The sequence below is a fragment of the Puma concolor genome, chromosome E4 (genome assembly GCF_028749965.1).
Source record: "Puma concolor isolate L17-30 chromosome E4, mPumCon1.1.hap2, whole genome shotgun sequence".
NCBI classification, from domain to species: Eukaryota; Metazoa; Chordata; class Mammalia; order Carnivora; family Felidae; genus Puma; species Puma concolor.
Genome location: NC_141683.1, coordinates 49,006,072 through 49,019,973, shown reverse-complemented (window position 1 = coordinate 49,019,973; position 13,902 = coordinate 49,006,072). Strand labels below are relative to the sequence as shown.

Sequence of the window (13,902 nt, the reverse complement as noted above, 5' to 3'; positions counted from 1 at the left end):
GGAAGGAAACAATCAGCAAAACTAAAAGGCACCTGACAGAATGGGAGAAGATACTTGCAAACAACCTATCAGATAAAGGGTTAGTATCCAAAATCTATAAAGAACTTATCAAACTCAACACCCAAAAAACAAATAATCCAGCGAAGAAATGGGCAAAAGACATGAATAGACACTTATCCAAGGAAGACATCCAGATGGCCAACTGACACATGAAAAAATGCTCCACATCACTCATCATCAGGGAAATACAAATCAAAACCACAATGAGATACTATCTCACACCCGTCAGAATGGCTAACATTAACAACTCAGGCAACAACAGATGTTGGAGAGGATGTGGATAAAGAGGAACCCTTTTATACTGCTGGTGGGAATGCAAACTGGTGCAGCCACTCTGGAAAACAGTATGGAGGTTCCTTGAAAAATTAAGAATAGAACTATTCTATGACCCAGCAATTCCACTAAGTATTTATACAAAGGATACAGGTGTGCTGTTTCGAAGGGGCACATACACCTCAGTGTTTATAGCAGTGCTGTCAACAATGGCCAAAGTGTAGAAAGAGCCCAAGTGTTCATTGACAGATGAATGGATAAAGAAGATATGGTGTGTATACACACACACACACACACACACACACACACACACACACACACACACACAATGGAGTACTACTCGGCAATCAAAAAGAATGAAATCTTTCCATTTGCAACAACGTGGATGGAACTAGAGTGTATTATGCTAAGCAAAACTGGAGGAAGACAAGTGTCACTATTTCACTCGTGTGGAATTTAAGATACAAAACAGATGAATGTAAGGGAAGGGAAGCAAAAATAATATAAAACAGAGAGGGGGACAAAACATAAGAGACTCTTAAATATAAAGAACAAACTAAGTGTTGTTGCAGGGGTTATGGGTGGGGGGATGGACTAATGGTCAGGGGGCATTAAGGAAGACACCTACTGGGATGAGCCCTGGGTGTTATATGTAGGGAATGAATCACTGGATTCTACTCCTCAAATCATAAGTGCACTATATGCTAACATATAAATTGTAAATTTAAATGTAAATTTAAAAAAAACTTTATTGTTACTGATATGAATATTAAGCAATTTTACTCTGTAAAAATGAATTCCTAGTGGGGAATTCCAATGTAGTTTGACACATTAAAGTTATTTTATGATTACTACACTAAAATTTTTTGAAGATTCTTCTCATTGAAAACCAAGAAAACCTTTGGTAATGACAAAGCAAAAGCTGATTGGAGGGTTTTGAAGTTAATGCTAATATGAATTGCCAGTTATTTTTACAGTGGCTTCATTCAATATGACAAGAACAAAATTTTTCAACTGTGTTGTTTGTTTTTATTGGTAATATTTTTCACCATCTTGAGTATTCCTCAGATGTTTTTAAGTTGAATAGTTATAAAATGGAGTATAAATTATTAACTTACTGGAATTTAGATGTGTAATCACAATTGATGATGACAATCCTTACGAATTTTTCTTTCCCATGTAACCATGCACTGTTTTCTACAGAACTAAATATTGATGAAAACTTAAAAAATAAGAAAATAAAGTTAAATGAAGTCATGAGGTGAGGCTCTAATCCAGTAAGACTGGTGTCCTTTTAAGAAGAGCAAGAGATACTAGGAGTGCGTGAGTGCAGAGTAAAGTCCATATGAGGGCACAGTGAAAAAGCAGCTGTCAGCAAGCCAAGGAGAAGCCTCCTTGCCATGTATTTGATCTTGGGCTTTCCAGCCTCCAGACCTGTGAGAAAATATAAATGTCTGTTGTTCAAGCCTCCCCCCATTTGTGGCATTTTGTTACAGCATCTCTGCTTATACTAATATGATATCTAAGATTTTTACCTATTTAAAAAAAATACATATGCTCATATTGAATGAACAGATAACATATGTTAATGGAGAGAAATGATTTTCTAGAACTGGAAATAATAGAAGTAAAAAATTCACTGTAGTATCTTAACAAATTGGAAATGGCAGAAGAAACCATCAGTGAACTTTAAGACAGATCAACAGAAATAATTCAATCTGAAGGACAGAGAAAATAAGGGTAAGAAAAAAAGCAGAGTCTGAGAGACTGCTGGGAAAATACCAAGTGGTGTAACATATGTGTAATTGGTGTGGAGAGAAAGGGCAAAATATTTGAAAATATGGCTGGAAATATTCCAAATTTTATGAAAAGTTTACAGATTTAAGAAGCCCAGATAATCCCACACAGTGAATACAAAGAAAACCTTACACAGGCACATTCTAGTCAAACTGCAGTAAACCAAAGATAATTAGAAAATTCTGAAAGAAGCCAGAGAAAAATGATTTTCAGAGAAAATCCTGAAAGCACCCAACAAAATGCACATGGTTGAACAATGATACAAATGATGACTGACTTCTCATTAAAAACAATAACTAGAAGATAGTGGAAGTATATCTTTAAAGTGCTCAAAGGAAAAATGTTAGGCCAATATTTTGTATCCAGTGATAGTGTCTTTTTTAACGTAATTAATTTTTTATTTATTGAGAGACCACTCAAGCAAGGGAGGGGTAGAGGGGGAGAATCTTTTTTTTTTATTATTTTTTTTTTCAACTTTTTTTTATTTATTTTTTTGGGACAGAGAGAGACAGAGCATGAACGGGGGAGGGGCAGAGAGAGAGGGAGACACAGAGTCAGAAACAGGCTCCAAGCTCCGAGCCATCAGCCCAGAGCCTGACGCGGGGCTCGAACTCATGGAGCGCGAGATCGTGACCTGGCTGAAGTGGGACGCTTAACCGACTGCGCCACCCAGGCACCCCTAGAGGGGGAGAATCTTAAGCAGGCTCCACACTCAGTGTGGCGTCTGACGTGGGGCTCTGTTTCACACCTGTGAGATCATGATCTGAGCCAAAATCAAGAGTGAGATGCTCAACTGACTGAGTGAGAGACCCAGGTGCCCATCCAATGATGATATCTTTTAAGAATGAAAGTAAAGACATTTTCAAATAATCAAAAATTGAGAATAGTAAGCAGTCCTGCACTATAAGAAATTCTAAAGAACTTTCTTCAGGAGCAATGAAATGATTCTAGATTGGACTTAAATCTGCAGGAAGAATTGAAGAGCACAGGAAATGGGTATATATGAGTTTTCTTTTATTTATTTTTTAATTTACATCCAATTTCGTTAGCATATAGTGCAACAATGATTTCAGGGTTAGTTACCCATTTAGCCCATCCCCCCTTCCACAACCCCTCTAGTAGCCCTCTGTTTGTTCTCTATATTTAAGAGTCTCTTATGTTTTGTCCCTTCCATGTTTTTATATTATTTTTGCTTCCCTTGTGTTCATCTGTTCTGTGTCTTAAAGTCTTCATATGAGTAAAGTCATATGGTATTTGTCTTTCTCTGACTAATTTTGCTTAGCATAATAACCTCTAGTTCCATCCACATATTGTAAATGGCAAGATTTAATTCTTTTTGGTTGCCGAGTAGTACTCCGTGTGTGTGTGTGTGTGTGTGTGTGTGTGTGTGTATATATATATATATATATGCGCGTGCACGCGCATGCGCGCCACATCTTCTTTATCCATTCATTCATCGGTGGACATTTGGGCTCTTTCCATACTTTGGCTATTGTTGATAGTGCTGCTACAAACATTGGGGTGCATGTGTCCCTTTGAAACAGCATACCTGTATCCCTTGGATAAATACCTGGTAGTGCAATTGCTGGGTCGTAGGGTAGTTCTATTTTTAATTTTTTGAAGAACCTCCATACTATTTTCCAGAGTGGCTGCACCACTTTGTATTCCCACCAGCAGTGTAAAAGAGATCCTCTTTCTCCACATCCTCTCCAACATCTGTTGTTGCCTGAGTTGTTAATGTTAGCTATTCTGACGGGTGTGAGGTGGTATCTCATTATGGTTTTGATTTGTATTTCCCTGATGATGAGTGATGTGGAGCATTTTTTCATGTGTCAATTGGCCATCTGGATGTCTTCTTTGGGGAAGTGTCTATTCATGTCTTCTGCCCATTTTTTCACTAGATTATTTGTTTTTTGGGTGTTGAGTTTGGTAAGTTCTTTATAGATTTTGGATACTAACCCTTTATCTGATAGGTCGTTTGCAAGTATTTTCTCCCATTCTGTCAGGTGCCCTTTAGTTTTGCTGATTGTTTTCCTTCACTGTGCAGAAGCTTTTTATTTTGATGAGGTCCCAATTGTTCATTTTTGCATTTGTTTCCCTTGCCTCTGGAGACGTGTTGAGTAAGAAATTGCTGTGGCTAAGATCAAAGAGGTTTTTGCCTACTTCTCAAGGATTTAAAAAAAATTTTTTTTAATGTTTATTATTGAGAGACAGACACAAAGCATGAGTGGGGGAGGGGTGGTGTGGGGAGACACAGAATCTGAAATAGGCGCCAGGCCCTGAACTGTCAGCACAGAGCCCGACATGGGGCTTGAACTCACAGACTGTGAGATCATGACCTGAACCAAAGTCGGTCGCCTAACCAACTGAGCCACCCTGGTGCCCCTCTCCTCAAGGATTTTGGTGACTTCCTGTTACATTTAGGTCTTTCATCCATTTTGAGTTTATTTTTGTGTATGGTGTAAGAAAGTTGCCCAGGTTCATTTTTCTGCATGTCGCTGTCCAGTTTTCCCAGCACCACTTGCTGAAGAGACTGTCTTTATTCCACTGAATATTCTTTACTGCCTTGTCAAAGATTAGTTGGCCATACGTTTGTGGGTCCATTTCTGGGTTCTCTGTTCCATTGGTCTGAATGTCCATTCTTGTGCCAGTACCATACTGTCTTGATGATTACAGCTTTGTAATACAGCTTGAAGTCCAGAATTGTGATGCCTCCTGCTTTGGTTTTCTTTTTCAAGATTGCTTTGGCTATTTGGGGTCTTTTCTGGTTCCATACAAATTTTAGGACTGTTTGTTCTAGCTCGGTGAAGAATGCTTGTGTTATTTTGATAGGGATCGCATTGAATATGTAGATTGCTTTGGGTAGTATTAACATTTTAACAATAATTGTTCTTATCCAGGAGCATGGAATATTTTTCCATTTTTTTGTGTCGTCTTCAATTTATTTCATAAGCTTTCTATGGTTTTCAGTGTATAGATTTTTCACCTCTTTGGTTAAATTTATTCCTAGGTATTTTACGGTTTTTGGTGTATATGACTTCTTTCATCAATTAAATATATGACTGCTTAAAGCAAAAATTATTACATAACTGGGTTTGTAACATGTAGATGCAATACATGTGAAAACTATAGCATAATGAGTGGAGTGCATGGAGCTATAGGTTTCAAGGTTCTTTATAATTTATATGAGGTTGTACAGTCATACTGAAAAGTTAAGGCTCTATAAAGAAGCCATAAAAATGCAGATTTGCAGCTATAAAACCAGTAGATAAATTAAAATGGAATTATATAAAAATACTTTGTAAACCCCAAGGAAGATCGGGCTTACCGATCAGCAATCTTGCTTGAAAGATGGTGAAGGAACAAAGTCTGAGAGGAACAGAATTCAGATAGTATCAGAAAAAATTGAAGAGAAAAGTGGTAGCTGTAAATCCAATTACATTAATTTCATAAATGTAAGTATACTAAATATTTGGTTTAATGCAATTATAAGACAGGGTGAAAAGGCAAGGTACAACTAGCTGTCATCCATAAGAAACACACTGTAAATATAAAGACAGAGACTGAAAGGAAAAGATGAGTAACATGTACAGGTACATGCAGTAAGCATAAAAGGACTGAATTGATTTAAAAAAATCAGATAGGGGCACCTGGCTGGCTCACTCTGTGGAAATGTGCAACTCTTGATCTCAGGGCTGTGAGTTTGAGCCCCATGTTGAGTGTAGAGCTTACTTAAAAAATAAAATAAAATATTTAAGAAAATCAGATAAAGCAGAGTTCAAGACAAAGTATATTATCAGAGGGCCCTTTCATAAGGGTAAAAGGATCGATTTATTAGGAAGACACAACAGTTAAATATGTGTTTACCTATTATTTTAAAATAAATGGTCCAAAAATGGACAGAACAATTATTTCCATAAATAGATTTTTTTCCCCAGCAGTTGATGGGATAGTAAAAAAAATGAATAAGGACATAGAAAATCTGAAACACCTCTTTACCATTTTGATCTATTTTATAGAACACTAGACTCCGCAGTTGCAGAATACACATTCTATCCAAGTATACATGGGACATTTGCTAAGATAGAACATAGAATAGAGTTAGCTATAGAATGAAGTCTTAAAAAGTTTCAAAATACTGAAATCATAGAGTATGTTCTCTTATTAAGAAGGAATTAAATTACAAATCAATAAATTAATTAAGAATTAACCCTTCAGATAATTTGGAAATTAAGTAGCGTTCTTCTAAATAATTATTAGAGAAGAAATTACAGGGAAATTAGAAAATATTTCCAGCTGCACGGTAATGAAAATGGAACATATCATCTGTGAGATGCAGCCAAAGCAGTCGTCATATGGGAATTTATAGCTCTGAAATGCCCAGATTAGAAAAGGAGAAAGGTATAAAACCATCACTGATCTAGGGGTTTACCTTAAGAAGGCTAGAGAAAGAGGAGCAAAGTAAACTCAACAAGTAGGAGGAAGCTAAGGATAGAAATCAATAAATTACCAATTAAGAGAAAGTTAACAAAGCCAAATGTTGATTCACCAAAACTGATGAACCACTGAATACTTAGGAATAAAAAGAGAGGACACAGATTGCAGTATTATGAAGGAAGAAGATTTTGCCATTATAGATAATTTAGTATTCTACAGGTACTAAAATGACAGTAAGGGAATTTATAAACTGTGCCAGTCATTTGACAACTTAGATGAAATGGGCAAGTTCTACAAAAGGCAAATTGAACCTGAAGAGGAAAAATAAAATTGTCTTTATTTGCAGAAAACATGATTGTCTGTAGAATATATTAAGGAATCCAAGAAAAAGCTACTATAATAAGTGAATTTGCTGAGACCAAAGGTTCATGGTTTAATATTTAAAAAATCTGTTACATTTCCCGATAAAGCAGAAAACAATTGGAAAATGAAATTTAGAAATTCCTATTTACAATAGTGTCAAATTACTTGAAGATTAAGAAACATAAAACATTTACACTGAAAACTGCTAAACATTGCTGAGAGAAATGCAAGAAGAATTTATTTTTTTAAATTTAGTTTTTAAATATAATGTATTGTCAAGTTGGCTAACATACAGTTTGTACAGTTGGCTCTTGGTTTTGGGGGTAGATTCCCCTGGTTCATTGCTTACATACAATACCCAGTGCTCATCCCAACAAGCGTCCTCCTTAGTGTCCACCACCCATTTTCCCCCTCTCCCCCGCCCCCCCCCCGCCATCAACCCTCAGTTCTCTGTATTTAAGAGTCTCTTATGGTTTGCCTCCTTCCCTCTCTGTTTGTAACTATTTTTCCCCCTTACCTCCCCCCATGGTCTTCTGTTAAGTTTCTTGAGTTCCACATAGGAGTGAAAACATACGATATCTGTCTTTCTCTGACTGACTTATTTCACTTAGCATAATACCTTCCAGTTCCATCCACGTTGTTGCAAATGGCATGATTTCATTCTTTCTTATTGCCAAGTAGTATTCCATTGTATATATAACCCACATCTTTTATATCCATTCATTAGTTGATTGACATTTAGACTCCTTCCTTAATTTGGCTGTTGTTGAAAGCGCTGCTGTAAACATTGTATATGTGCCCCTATGAATCAGCACTCCTGTATCCTGTGGATAAATTCATGGTAGTACAATTGCTGGGTCATAGGATAGTTCTATTTTTAATTTTTTGAGGAACCCCTGTACTGTTTTCCAGAGTGGCTGCACCAGTTTGCATTCCCACCAGCAGTGTGAGAGGGTTCCAGTTTCTCCACATCCTCACCAACATCTGTTGTTTCCTGAGTTAATTTTAGCCACTCAGACTGGTGTGAGGTGGTATCTCAGTGTGGCTTTGATTTGTATTCCCCGGTGATGAGTGATGTTGACTTGAGCATCTTTTCATGTGTCTGTTTGCCATCTGGATGCCTTGTTTGGAAAAGTGTCTGTTTATGTCTTCTGCCCATTTCTTCACTGGATTATTTGTTTTTCAGGTCTTGAGTTTGGTAAGTTCTTTATAGATTTTGGGTACTAACGCTTTATCTGATACATCATTTGTAAATATCTTCTCCCATTCCATCGGTTACCTAACCAAAGATGTAAAAGATCTGTATGCTGAAAACTATAGAAAACTTATGAAGGAAATTGAAGAAGACACAAAGAAAGGGAAAAACATTCCATGCTCATGGATTGGAAGAATATACTGTTAAAATGTCAATACTACCCAAAGCAATTTACACATTCAATGCAATCCCAATCAAAATTGCACCAGCATTCTTCTCAAAGCTTGAACAAACAATCATAAAATTTGTATGGAACCACAAAAGACCCTGAATAGCCAAAGTAATATTGAAAAAGAAAACCAAAGCGGGAAGCATCACAATCCCAGACTTTAGCCTCTACTACAGAGAAGAATTTAAATAGAGAGCTGTAACACATTTATGGCTGAGAAGTCTCAGTATTGTTATTAATTGCTAGATTCATTACATTTGCCATTATAATTCCTGAAGGCTATGTGTAAATCTTGAAAAACCCACGGATTAGTCATATATGAGTATACTTGAAGAGATCTACTCAGATGCACTCAAATGATTTTTGACAGAGGTGTCAAAGGAATTAAGTGGGGAAAGGAAAATCTGTTCAGCAAATGATTCTGGAACATCTGAATATCCATAAAGGAAAAAAATGAACCTCAGCCCCAACTTCATACTGTGTACAAAAGTTAATTTGAGATGCATCATAGACCCAAATGAAAATTTAAACATCTAGAAGAAAACACATATTCACAATCTGGGTTTGGATAAGAGTTTCTTTCTTAGGATGTAGCAATAATTGTTTAAAGGAAAATTGACAATGAGTCTTTATTAAAACTCTCTCTGGGAGAGGCACAGACTACAGACTCGGAAGAAATACTTAAAACCATCATCTAAAAGACTTAAATCTAGAATACATAAAGAGCCTTCTGTAGCTCCATTACAGAAAGGCAGACAACTCCATTAAATTGCATCAAGATTTGAACGCTTTACAGATGTAGATATGTGAGTGATTAATAGCATAAAGCACAAATGATGGTAAACTTGTATTTTTGGTACGAATATAAAATGGTGCAATTACTTTGGAAAATGTCCTGTTTCTTATAAAATAATTATATATGTACCCTTTGACCCAGAATTATACTCTTAGATATTTACCCAAGAAAAATCAAAGCCTGTGCCCCCCCCCCGCCAAAGACTTCTATATAATATAGCAGCTTTATACTTGCTTAATAGCCCAAACTGAAAATGCTATTATTCATCAATGGGAAAATGAATAAAGATATTATGATACATTCTACTACAATGAAATACTTATTCAACATTAAGAGATAAGCTACTCCTTTGGATTCTGTGTCTCCTTCTCTCTCTGCCCCTCCCCCACTTGCACTCTGTCTCTCAAAAATAAACGTTAAAATTTTTTTAAAAAGAGATAAGCTACTGACACATGAACCAACATGGATGAATCTGAGAAACGCTGTGGAGCGAAATCTCACACAATGGAGTATTATTGGATGTGTTCCATTTGAAGTGCAAAATAGCCAAAGTTAATCTGTGGTGAAAAAGAGTTGTTTGTCTCTGGGAAAGGGAGAACTTACTGGACTGTTGGAAATGTTCTAGATCTTGAATACTTTCACTTTTTCAAAGCTAATTTAATTGTAAGCTTAAGTTTTAAACATTTCACTGTATGTAAATTTTTACCTTAAAAAAATGAACAGATCTTGAACTCAGCTAATTATGTACATGCTAACTTATTTTGGGGTGAAGGGCAGGTTCCTTTGAAATGTATAAAAAGATAAGATGGATTGGTAGGTGGATGGATTGATAGATGATAAAGCAAATTTAGTGGAATACTAATAATTATGGTGGTAGATGTTCACTGTCTAACTCTTCCACCTTTTGTTGTGTTCGAAATTTTTCATAAGAAAATGCTGGAAAAAAATGAACAAAGAAAAAGATTTAAGAGAAAGTAACAGATTTTGAAAACATGCCAAGAAGAGCCAATATAGAAGTAATAAAACCAAAGAATGGAACACAACAAATACTGAAAACTGTAATTTGAGTGAACTTTACTGAAATGGAAAATGTGAACCTATATATTGAAAGAACATATGACATATGTGAGAATGTTGACCAGAATGACCCACACCAAAATTACTGGACTTAAAGAACAGTCCTTTGGGCATCTAAAACAAAAAGAGCAAGTGACTTATAAGGGAGACAGAATTAGGTTATAGATATTTTCACACTAGTGTTTTATACTAGAAGAAAAGAGAGTAACATATTTCCTATACTCAAGGAAACAAAATGTAGGTCAAGGATTTTATAACTAGCAAAATTGACTTTGAACTATAGAAAGCCAACGAAGCTATTATCACCATGTAAGAATTTAAGAACTGTTGTTCTGATGAGCCCTTCTCAAGGAGTCTACTGGACAATGAACTTCAGATAACCAGAAATGTTGAGTGATACCAACAGAAGAATTAATCTGTGTTACTTCTAAAACTAAGACCAAATGAGAGTTAGAAATGAGAGAATATATAATGGCTATATACTCTGACAATGTAGATAAAGAACAGTTACACAAAATGGTAGAAAGAGAAGGGGTCAGCACAGGCAAAAAAGTTTGATTGCTTTTATTAATGGTATTGATGTTAGTACTGTTATTCAATTTTGAGACTGTTGTGTATTGTATAGAGCATTGAATAATTATGGAATATATGGAATTAATTATGGGATAATTTTTATTGTGTACATAGTCTAGTTGCATATGCAGAATCTGGAATGTCTTGTCATTCCAGACTAGCAAGGAACCTTATTAATGACTAGGTTCACATCAGGATGGCTTAGGAATCCACTTGAGTTAGTTGAGGTTTCAATAATGATAATACTTGCAGTGTTTTTGAAACCCACCAAGTATGTTTAACTCTTTGAGTTGCTCTGATATTAAAAACTAATTGTTTATCTTGGAGGATGATAGAGTACCAATTTATTTTCTTGAAAAAAGATTAAAAGAAGGAGCCAATCACTTATCCCTGTTTTCCAAATAATCTGGTATGACTGGGTAACCAAGCAGCAGATGAGTGGAGCATATCTCTATAAAATGTTCCAACTAAATAATAAAAAAGAATTGATACAATTTCACTCTACAATTTCTCTTAGTAAAATAGTGGATCTAGGCATTGACCAGGAATGGCTACTAACACCATCAAAAAAGAGACAGCTAGACGTTACATGCCTCTTCATAAATACAGCATCACTTACAGTCATGGAGCAGGAGTCTGACCAAGCCTTTGGATCTAGCTGTCAGTTTGCAGAAAATAGTGTTTGCACCATGAGTATGTCATCTGCAAAATCCACACAGTGAGGAAATGAAATCAGGTTAATAGGAAATAATCATATATTTGAAGGCATAAATATAAACTCTATGGAAGAAATAATATAGCTAAAATTGGAGATGGAAGAGAGAAATCAAGGAAAGTGGGAGTAGAAATACATCTTCTTCCTTGCTTATGGTTGGGAGTCTGTATCAACCTGGAGGCATAACAAAGAAATTCGGAAAAAATATATCTGACATACCAATCAGTGGACAAAACCAACTTACTAAAACTGGTTTTCAGAATCACAAAGCAAAACTCAATTTTTCATGTACTGATATGGAATTCTCTCTGTATTAACTGAAAGCAAAAATGGGCACAATAAATATATGTTGAAGCATGATGTGTATTCATGTTTTGACGATTTCTAGAAAGTTGCCTAAGAAACTGGTGATTTTGGTTTGTGCAAGAAACTGGTAATAATGGTTACCTCCAGGGAAGTGATCTCCTGGACCACTGAGGGTTGGGAGTGGGCCAGAGACTTAGTTTTTGCTGTATGTTTTTTTGAACCTTCTAAATATCATGTATTAAAAAAGTAATAAAATCCTTTCCATCCTAGTCTTGTATTTGACTGACTTGCATGTTCATAGTACTAGGTACTTAAAGACAAGGTAAAGAAACCATTAAAGAGACTAATGAACATAAAAGGTAAAGAAGTCATAATATGTAATGTGCAAAGAAGTAGAGACATAAAGGTTGTGTGGGTGGCTTAGTCAGTCAAGTGTTGGACTTTTGATTTTGGCTCAGGTCATAATGTCATGGTTTGTGAGTTCAAGCCCTCTGTCAGGCTCTGTGCTGACAATGCAGAGCCTGCTTGGGATTCTCTCTCTGCCCCTCCCCTGTGCACATACTCTCCCTCAAAATAAATAAACTTTAAAAAAAGTAGAGATACAGTGTCATTTACCATTACATGTCCCCTGTCTTCTACCAAGCCTTTCTCTCTTGGTATTTTCACGATTGGTTATAGAGGTGATATTAATGACCGTTTAAAACCATGACTTGGCTGATGCTGGGCCCTCATTTTTCAAGTGTTTTGGGAGAAGTCATAAAAGAGTAGAGTTGGGTCTCAGCATCCATCAACAAGAAGGTATACAGCTGTCCCATCTTCTATTGGAGGTCCATTCTTTTAGAGGGTTTGTTTTCTGTGTTTCTATTGATTTTTCCCTAAGGTTATTAAGTCAGAGAAAGTTTATTTCCTACCCGAAGTTGGAGGAACAGAAAAAGAACTATGAATAGCTCAACTGCTTTACCTTGGTTAGGGAGACAAAAGTTTGACAATTTGAACATTTTTTTCTCTTTAGAGGGAGCCTGAGAATAGGGGAGAGAGAGGGAGAGGCAGAGGGAGGGTGTGCAGAACCCTGTGTGGTGCTCAAACTCATGAACCATGAGATCATTATCTGAGCTGAAATCAAGAGTCAGTTGCTCAATTGACTGAGCCACCCAGATGCTCCAAGAATTTGAACAATTTAATAGAAGATCTTACTAAAAAGGGCAAACTTCCAATTTACTGTGCAGTTTAAACCAAACATATTTAGTATATACCCTGTATATACATTTTTTTATTTGGTATAATTTTTTCCTAAGGCAAGAGAAACAATATTGTGTGTGATACACTGATACCTGCTTATTCATCTCAGCTTCTAGGGTGAAATCCTAGAATTTTAAGGAAATATTTTAAAATCATATTACTTTATTGCATGTTGAAAATGGTAGAGAATACTTTCAAAACTGAGAAATATCAAGTTTTATTATGACTTTTGTATTTTGTGTACCCCCCCTTTATTCTTTTGCTTTATAATTAGACACTGTTAAGAACAGGAGGTAAAAAGTACCCTGATTTTCACTTCATTGTACCACATACTGTATTTATTTATAAAGTTTATTTATTTATTTTGAGAGAGACAGCAAGCAGAGGAAGGGAAGAGGGAGAGAGAGAATCCCAAGCAAGCTTCACACTGTCAGTGCAGAGCCCAACATGGGGCTCAAACTCATGAAACTGTTAGATCATGACCTGAGCCGTAATCAGGATTTAGAGGCTTAATTGACAGAGCCACCCAGGTGCCCCACCATATACTTTAAAAGGAAGTTGAAACTGGCCTGGAAGCTTTATGTTGTAGGTCTCTAGGTTTGGATTATACCTATATGGAAACAAGCCTTTAATACCTGAGATTGCTGACCCTTACAAATTTAGTTTGACTAAACCAAAATTAAAAAAAAAATTTTTTTTTCTTAATGTTTTTATTTATTTTTGAGACAGAGACAGAGCATGAGCAGGGGAGGGGCAGAGAGAGAGGGAGACACAGAATCCGAAGCAGGCTCCAGGCTCTGAGCCACCAGCACAGACCCCGATGCGGGGCTCGAACTCACAGA

General features: G+C 36.2%; 1 protein-coding gene across 4 annotated transcripts in view; it reads left to right on the top strand.

Moving 5' to 3' along the window:
• The window catches only part of TDRD5 (tudor domain containing 5), a 107,833-nt gene that overhangs the window by 40,827 nt on the left and 53,104 nt on the right, over positions 1-13,902 (top strand). The window lies entirely within an intron of this gene.